General features: G+C 40.0%; 1 protein-coding gene across 2 annotated transcripts in view; it reads right to left on the bottom strand.

The window, feature by feature from the left end:
• Window positions 1-9,975, bottom strand: part of PDGFC (platelet derived growth factor C) — a 243,621-nt gene that overhangs the window by 188,264 nt on the left and 45,382 nt on the right. The gene's annotated exons all lie outside the window — the stretch shown is intronic.

A 9,975-nucleotide genomic window follows, 5' to 3' on the forward strand; every position in this document is an offset into this window, starting at 1 on the left:
AAATAATGCTTGTCAGAGCCAAAAAGTAATGTCAGAATTAACCTGGTATTCAAAGGATATGAAGAGATTTGGGCAATGCATAACAAATCAAACTGGTAAAACCATTTTTGTCCCTTTTTTTCATAAAGCAGTAAGAGTAAAAAAGAAATTAATAAACTTAAATCATTTAATCATTTCAGAGTCTGCTGGCTCAACACTTAATATTTGACTACAGAATTAAGAAACTTTACCTCTATATACCACAGTGTGAACTTTCTTCTTGATATTAAATTAATTTTTCACTGGAAGGAAAAATATTAATTTAATCAAAAATTCTTCTAAATCAACAGAATCACCCATAAACTATTTATCATATTCACCAGCTTCCTGGCCCCAAAATTCTGTGTCTTAAGAAGACTCACCCTATCCATCTCTTCCTAGCCACCTATTGTAAGAAAAAAGTGTTCAACCAACCAAAAAGAGGAAAGTCAATAGCTATTAGCCAGGATGGGCAGGGATGGTGTCCCTACCCTCTGTTTGCCTGAAGCTGGGAATGGGTGACAGAGGGTGGATCACTTGATGATTACCTGTTCTGTTCATTCCCTCTGGGACACCTTGCATTGGCCACCATCGGAAAACAGAATACTGGGCTAGATGTATCTTTGGTCTCACCCAGTTTGGCCATTCTTATGTTCCCACAGAGCAATAATATCCATCTGTCATTTTTAATTAGAGATGGGATAAACTTAAAGCAAAAGAACTGATTTAACACAAAGTAGTAGCAAACAAAATAATGACTCTGAATTATTCAGAGTTTGAAAAGTATACCAGATGCAAACAAACTTACTAGCCAGAAGTCAACAAAATACAAATAAATAAGAAAGTGATGTGGGGGGGGGGAGAGAAAGAATGGAGGATACTGAAACTTATAGAGCAGGGGACTATCACAAGATCTTGTTTGGGGTTTCCATCTTTCACATTGGACAATGACTAATAGATCTGTTACTCTGCCATCTGACTGTGTTGAGAATATACTACTCTACCATTACTCCAACTTACTTTTAGCCTTCTCCCCTCTCCTACCCCACAAACTGCTCCAGGGCCTGCCTCAGCTGCTATCAATAATTTTTTTCAAACAGAAGGAGAACTAAATTGACCAAATTCTTGTCAATTTCGCTGATAGCCAGATGGTTCTGAGGAGTGGCTGCTAAACAGTCTCTCTGCTTTCACTTTGTTTCTGTCTGGCAAAGCTGTAAGAAATAGCACAGATTCTAGTGCTCTCTCTTTGTGCTCTCAGGAGACACCACTGTGCTGGTTTGCATTCAGTTCCCATTTGGAAAGTAATCTGCACAACCGTAAGTACAAGAAACAATATTTATTTCAAATGAGAAGGTAAAGTTCTTCAGAAATTGATGACTTCCCTTCCACCTGTTCCACCTACTGTCCCCCTATATACACACACAGGCATTCTTTTGAAGGGAAGCTCCTGCTCACTGTTAGTGAATAAGTGAGTGGATTTTTCAAGCCCTAGACTATTTAATACTCTAAACCTCATGAGAATATACTGTTAATTAGCATCAGTTGGTTGTGTTTATCCACTCTTACATAAGGATACTAGAGAACCATTAAAGATCCATGCAGGTGTCACAACACAAAGAAGAACTGGCAGCTGATGAAGTTGAGACTGTAATTTCATCAGCCAACAGGCAATGCCCTACCTAAAAGCTGAGGAGGTCCAGGATGAATAGTGAAGGATAAGATTCTTACATGCAGCAGCTCAGAAATGACTGGCTTGTATAATGTCTCCAATAAACAGAAGAAAACAGATACGTTTACAGGGGAGATGTAAAAAGAGCAGCAGCCATGTTTGATTATGAAGAGAGACAGAACAAAGGATTCAGTATATCCAAAGTGTATAGAGGGATGCATGTTTAAAAAAAAATAGTGTCCATATTGAAAGCAAAGATCTTCCCATTAGGAGATGCAGACCCTTTGTATTAGCTCAAGAAACCATGTGTACTTAGACTGGAGTCTTTTCAAAATTTTGGGTGAATATTTTAAAGCTTTAGAATGGTGTGGTCATCATCACAGTACAAATGATCCCTAAACACAACTCCCATAACCTAAAATCTTAAGTGCCACCTATTCAGTGATCCTTCCAACTGCTGATAAGCCATAAAATCAGAAATCTCAAGGGTGCCCCTAAACCCATACTAAAACAGCCTTCCTTTTCTCCACCCACCTCATTTATATAGTATTGCAAAGGGTTTATTATGGAACTCAATTCCTGAGAAAACCATCAGCTCACATTTTTTGAAAGACATCTTCAGATGTCCATTCTCCCCTTGCTATTTGCATTAAAGCTAATTAGCCTTAATATGATTTATTCATGTGTGTACTTGTGAGTTTACAATACTTAATCCTCAGATTATAATGTACTCATACAAACAAAGCAACAAGATTGTACTTTAAGTTTTCTTTCCATTAAACTCTGAACTTTCTAAATACGTATTTACAAAGGGGAGGAAAGACCGGGAACTGACTGTACTTCCTCTATGCCAACCCATGAGACTTGTATTCACATTGATAATATATTTAAAATATATAGACTTTCCTACTTGCTATATAACGTGTGCAGAATTTCTACTTCATATTCCTATATCAATACATTAACATACAAACTTTTATGAATATGCTTACTGTATCCAAGCAGATGAAATTTTCTGGTAGTATATTTGTCCTTGAAATAAAAAAGTCATATAAAAGTGAATTATTTCTCTAATTAGATAAAATCTTGACACAATTCCCAAAATAGACATTCTCAACCATCTATTTCTGGCTTGAGCACAGCTATTTCCTGGGTCTATATTTATCAAGTAAAAATAAGAACTATTTATTTTTTATTAATCATGTCTATTATGGTAATGCCTGAGGGCCAACTAAGAATGAAGCCCCATCAGTAGACAGCTCCTGCTCCAAAGCATGTAGAATCTAGATAAAACAGACACAAGGCGGGGCAAGGGGTGAACCATGTGATGGCAGCAAACACCATAGTTGCATGATTTTTTGTTTGGTTGGGGTTTGTATGTGGGAGTGGAGGTGGGAGGGGTTACTTAGGAGGGGACAAGATAAATGGAAAGAAAAAAGGAAAAGAAAGGGATAAAGGGGACATGGAAGGAGACAAGAAGGTAAAAGGAGAAGGTGTGGAGTGAAGCTAAGGAACCACCTTGCTAATGGTTTACAGTAGACATGTACAGTCCATTGGTGCCGTATATATAATATTGTAAGGATGAAATTTAAAATACAAACATGAATTTCATGCACAAGCTACTGGACAACAAAACTACAGATTAAAGGCTTGAAACTCTGTTTTCATAATAATAAACTATGCTTATTTCTTCCCCAATATGGATTTTTGTTTCATTAAATTAATAAAAGCAATTAGATACTGCAAAAAATAAAAAAATAAATGTATTGAATGTCATTTAAAAAAAATCACATATCAGCCTTGACAAGCAAGATTCAAACTCATTTAGGCTTTTCTTATCCACCTAAATACTTCTATGGTCCCTCATCAATGTAGTATTTGAATACTTCACAAACATTCATTAATTTACTTTAAGACCCTGTGAGATCAGTATTATCCCCATTTTACAGATAGGAAACCTAGGTAGACATACATTTAGAAGAAATAAGAAAACAGACAAATAAACTTGTGCTCATCTGTGACAATCAGGGTCCAGATACCCGAAGAGGAGAAAGGCAGGGTCTGACCCCAAAGATCAAGCAACTGACTGCATTCAATGTTATTGCAAAAAAACATATGTCAAGTAAGGTCTTTTAGGAAAGGATGTAATGTTCTAGACATCATGGTCCTTATGAGATCCATGTACAGATTATGGCTATGAATGTATGCATGTGTATGCATGTAGAACATTACAGTTGTAACTAGATTTCAACTGCAGCATAACCTCACAACAACGGTGAAGTAATCAGGCAGTGATGGTCACCTCCCAGGCTAGTTTATATGAAACTAACTCCAACCACCTAACATTGTACAGCCTAGGGAAAAACAATGCTAGACCACTAAAGTTAATGGAAAAACATTGAAACCAAAAAGAAAACCCCAGTCTTGGAAAACTAAGGAAGGAGGGAGTTTCCCCTGTTCTGTGTAAACATGAATTATCATAATCAGAAAAAGAGGGAAGAAAACTGCAACCCCTGTTAAAAGGGATGATGGTTTCCAGAAACTGAGGACAAGCATCTAAGAGAGGTTCTGGGAAACTGTTCGGAGGCAATAGGTAATTTATATTAGGAGAAAAAAGGAGGAAATAGCTAATATAGAAGTGTAAAGCCTGAGAATGCATCTTGATGTTTATATTCTATGTAACTTGTATGTGTTTGCTTTTCCTCACCATTTCATCTTTGAATCTAAGATTTTTTATTAAATAAACTGTTGATTTTTACCTCAAACAGATCTCTGCTGTGCAGACTAGTGGAATATATGTGCCAAAGTGAACTGATAATTGGGGACAGGTTTCACTCCTTTGGGGGTGATGAACCAGAGGGGAAAAGTCAGAGTCTCTCGTCATTAAGAACTCAGGGAGATGGATTTGGGAGGACTCGAGACCAGAACAGCTAGTGGGGTCACTCTGCATGGAGTAGCTAGGCAGGTTGAAGCCAGGGATGGGACCTTTATGCTTGTAGGTTGGCTACTGGTGTCAGAGCTCTGAGCCACAGCAGCATAGCATTAAGACTCCCAAAGTTACAACACAAACGGTGACAGAACTCTTACTTTTCTGGATGATCTGCAAAATATCACACCATCAATGATTTCGAATGTACCTATATATCTATACATTTTAAATTTAACTAAACTACTGACCTTATCCAGGTCTCATACAGGTAACTGAAGAATCCTACTACAGTTGTGAAATTCTGCCAAAAATATGTTTTAGTTGGATTTAACGTACAATAATCTTGTGTCACATTTTCTGCTGCATCAGCTTAACAACAATGCTTCAGTTTTCCTGCCCAGAAACCTCATAATTATATTTTCAAACTGTTTTCCTGTAGTCTATAGAAAAGTCAGACACTGTCTGCTGGGATAGCAGAGAAGTTGATTCTGAATAGACAAAAGTGACAAGAATTGTGAAGGCAAAGCATGTGACAAGCTTCAGAATGCTGACCTTTAGAACTGGAAACCAGATGGATGACCCAGCTCTTCAGCAAACATGAATTCTTTTGTATTGTGGGTGAAATGGCAAATATTTCCTGTTATTAAAAAACATTTTTGGATTACCTTCCCCTGATTCGAATGCAGAGACAACTGCCCTCAGTGACAATGAAAAGATTGTAAAGAGTGCCCTAAAGCTACAATACAAAGGAGATAATATTTCTGTTAGAAAGAAGAGTAAAATTACAGGCTTTGTCAACCCATGAGATCATGAACTTGTTTTTGCTGGTGCATGCATTTCAATACCCTGACAGCCCAGAATTATTCATTTAATAATTTCAGTTTATAAAAACATACCTATGTAAAGGTCTGGGTGCATATATACACACACAAGTACAAAAAATATATAGAGCTAATGCCAAACAAATGGAGCATTAACCCCTAGATCCCGCTATGATTAGAGCTCCACAACCCAGTAATGCATCCTTTCTACCCGGACAAACTAGCAAGAACAAATGGAACTTGCAAAAATACCTGAAAGTCAACAAATTTTAATGAGGTAAATGAAAGAAGGAAGAAAATTTTACAACTGAGGATTAATCACTGAAAAGCTCCACCCTTTTCTCACTTAGCTTGAATGCCTCAGAATTACACAAGACAAGATGAGAGGTCTCAATACAACCAAACCAGCTCCTGTAAAACTTACAGCAACACCTTACACCCAGATTGTTTGTAAACTAGTACAGATATTGGTATGAGGGAATAATATGCCCCTGCAAAAAACACACCATAACAAAAAGGCTGTTGCATTCTGCATCAGCTGAAGTTTGAGTGATTCTACAGGGCCTAATCCACCAGCCATTCAAGTGAAGGAGAATCTGTCCACTACATCACTAAGTATTCTGTCAAGCCCATGGTACAGTTCCATATAGCGCATGTTGTAGCAATCCTGTCCTGATATGACAAAGGTAAGGAGGATTTGTGGAAAAGTCCACCTCCAAAAGACAAGGCTTTAAGCTTTTGGCCATTTGCATAAAAGGACAAAAGACAGGAATACACACACACACCTGCACAAACACACACTGGTAGTCACCGCTGCTACAGGACTTCCTTGTTTCCTTTCATCCTCGCCTACCAAAATTAAATGGATGTGAAGGCACGGGATGGGTCACATTTGGTCCACAAATTTAAAATCAGAGATGATATGAGGTGGAGCTAGAAATGAGTATTTTACATTTTACAAAGTCAGAAATCCTCTTATCCAATGGTATAATGCAGTCATTTCTATTTTGAAAGGTCCGGATGTCAAACCCTACAATTTCAACATTATCAGGTGTTGAGTAGTTATGTTAGGTCAATTTCTCAAGTTTCATCACATTTTATTATGATTTTTCCCCTCTGGGAATATCTACATTGCAACAAAAGACTCACGGCACAGCCACAGCTAGTCCAGGTCAGCTGACTCAAGCCCACCCAGGGCTCCAAAAGCAAGGCTAAAAACTGCAATACATATGTTCAGAGCAGAGCCTGGGCTCTAAAATCCCATGAGAGGGGTGGATCTCAGAGCCCAGGCTCCAACCCAAGTCTGAATATCTGCACTGCAATTTTTGGTCCCGCAGTATGAGCCCAAGACAATTGACCCGGGCTCCAAGAGTCGGTACCATGCATTTTTTTATTGCAGTGTAGGTGTACCTTTGAGTCCTGAGCAATCGAACTAAAGCAGCCTCTTTTTATAGCTGGAGAGATCCAAATAAATAAATAATTCAGTAAAGTGTCTACAGGTATATTTAATTATCAGTTTAAATATGCATAAAATGGAGAAAAATGGGTTTGATTCTCCAAAGTGCTGAGCACTTAAGCACGTTTAACTTGAAGCATGTGAATAGTTCCTTTGCAGTCTTTTCTGGATCAGGGTCAAAGTGTTAAACATCTTGCAGGATGGAGCCTTATATTTGGACTTGTTAAATCATGGTGTGGTGAAGAATTTGGAATTGCTCGTGTCCATTTCTGATACTCAGTGGAGTTATTAATTCAACCACTAGTGAAAACTAATTTGCTCCACAGTACACCACGCAGCTTACTCAGGGTATGTCTATACCGCAATCAGAAGTATGATTGCAGCTTTGGTTACCTATGTTACCTTTAATCTAACTAACCCGTCTAAAAACAGAAGTAATGGTGCCACATCTCTGGCTTTATTAAGGGCTGTACAAACCTGCCCAGAACCCCAAGTATGTACTTGCATTGCTAATCTGTGCTGGGCTAATGCTGCCCCATCTGCACAGCTAACTAAATTAAAAGCTAGCATGGGTATGCCAACTCGAGCTGCAACCACACCTCTAACTGAAATGTAGACATCTCTTCAGAAACATCATTAACAAGCAATGATACAGAGATCACCACAAAAAGTCATCATTTACCAATAACTATTTCTCAGACATCACTTTATAATACAGTAATTTCCAGATTGTGGAATGACTTCATATGGCAATCACTGTAGGGTTAAAAATTAAAGTTGCTACAATGGAAGGACTTTGATAGGTTATACAGGAAAAAGAGTAAAGTCATCTCCTGGTTTGTAGAGGTAAAGTAAAAACTTAGCTTTGTGCAAAGGCTAGATAAAGTTCTACATATATTGCTCTGAAAAGTGAACCCCACCAGAATCACTCTCAGGAATTTGATGAAGAAATGTAAACCTATATTTCAATAAAAGACTTAGCCACTTGTACAGAGTCAGAAAAAGAAGTCTGAACAAGGAGTTTTACTAGCACATAACAGAAGAGAACCTTATATGCCGCTTTCAACCTTTCTTAAGATCATTCCAAACTGGAAGATATGTAAGTCTAATACCTGTACCAAGGAACTCTTTGGCTCATACATTCAGTGGTTTGGGGTTGCTGGGTTTTTTTGGTTTGGAGTTTTTTGTATGTCTAAATAATTACGTATCATACTCCTTGTGAATCAAGAGATATTTAAAAACACTATGTGACATGAATAATTTAACTCTAAGAATATGCCAGCACATCACACACTCCCTTGAGGCCTTATTTTCTCTATATAAATCCTGCCCACTAATTTTCACTTAAGTAATAATCTCTCTCGTTGCCTGTAGCTGAGCAAAGTTCAGGACTACATCATTAATTAACTAGAGACACTGGGATTGCTAGACCTACAAACAGTCATTCCCCATGATCCACTACTACTAAAAGTCCTATCAAGTACACTATGCCAACACTTCTTACTCTTTAAAACTGGAGCTCATTGACTCATCCTAGAGCAACAGATCGATAACAGGACTTAGACTAACGAGCCAATGAACCAGGCCAAAATTCTGCACAATGTGACTTAGGGTATGTCTACATTATGAGAGTAGTTAGATTTTACTTAAAGCGAATTTGTGGAACCGATATTACAAAGTCGAACATGTGTATCCACACTAAGGACAGTAATTCGACTTTGTGAGTCCACACTAACGGGGCAAGCGTCGACATTGGAAGCGGTGCACTGTGGGCAGCTATCCCACAGTTCCCGCAGTCCCCGCTGCCCATTGGAATTCTGGGTCGAGCCCCCAATGCCTGCTGGGGCCAAAAATGTGTCGAGGGTGGTTTTGGGTAACTGTCGTCATTCAACCCTCACTCCCGCCCTCCCTCCGTGAAAGCGCCAGCGGGCAATAAGTTCGCGCACTTTTCTGGTGATTGACAACGCGGACGCCACAGCACTGCGAGCATGGAGCCCGCTGCGATCATCGCTGTACATTAACCGAAAGGGCTACTTTTCAATGGTGCTGCAAGCACTGGTGGACCATAGGGGACGTTTTACCAACATCAACGTCGGATGGCCGGGCAAGGTTCATGATGCTCGCATTTTCAGGAACTCTGGTCTGTTTAGACGGCTGCAGGAAGGTATTTACTTCCCGGACCACAAAATAACTGTTGGGGATGTGGAGATGCCTATAGTGATCCTCGAGGACCCAGCCTACCCGCTAATGCCCTGGCTCATGAAGCCCTATACAGGTGCCCTGGACAGTGAAAAAGAACTCTTCAACTACTGGCTGAGCAAGTACAGAATGGTGGTGGAGTGTGCTTTTGGACGTCTGAAGGGGAGATGGAGAAGCTTACTGACTTGCTGTGATCTCAGCGAAACCAATATCCCCATTGTTATTACAGCTTGCTCTGTGCTCCACAATCTCTGTGAGAGCAAGGAGGAGACGTTTATGGAGGGGTGGGAGGTTGAGGCAAATCGCCTGGCTGCTGATTATGCCCAGCCAGACAGCCGGGCGACTAGAAGAGCCCAGCGGGACGCGCTGTGCCTCCGGGAAGCTTTGAAAGCTAGGTTCCAGAGTGAGCAGGGTAACCTGTGACTATTAAGTTTGTTTACACAGAAGCTGAACCTGCCCCCGTTTCTTTACCCCGTTAATGTTGACTATCCTCTCCAGTTACCAACCCCCTTCCCCCACTTCCAACACACCTTTAACAATAAAATAAATGAAACTTTGTTCATTAACACCGTTTTCTTTATTAAGGATTTCGTGGTAAAGTGTTGAAACTGGGACGCAGACTGTGGTGGGAAGCGGGTGTAGTGATGGAAAGGACGCTTCTAAACTCGAGGAATGAGCGGTCCGCAGTGGTGGACTGGTTGTTTCAACGGAGCCTGCCACCCCTCCTTTTCGGGACTCTGTGTGTGGGGGCTATGTGACTTTGTGGCGGGGGAGGGCAGTTACAGATCCCCTGCTGCGTGGCTCTGTCATCCAGGCTAAGGACCGCTGCATACGTTCTGTAACCGCCCTCCCCCACCACAAACTCACATAGCCCCCCCCCCCC

The sequence above is a fragment of the Trachemys scripta genome, chromosome 5 (genome assembly GCF_013100865.1).
Source record: "Trachemys scripta elegans isolate TJP31775 chromosome 5, CAS_Tse_1.0, whole genome shotgun sequence".
Taxonomy (NCBI): domain Eukaryota; kingdom Metazoa; phylum Chordata; order Testudines; family Emydidae; genus Trachemys; species Trachemys scripta.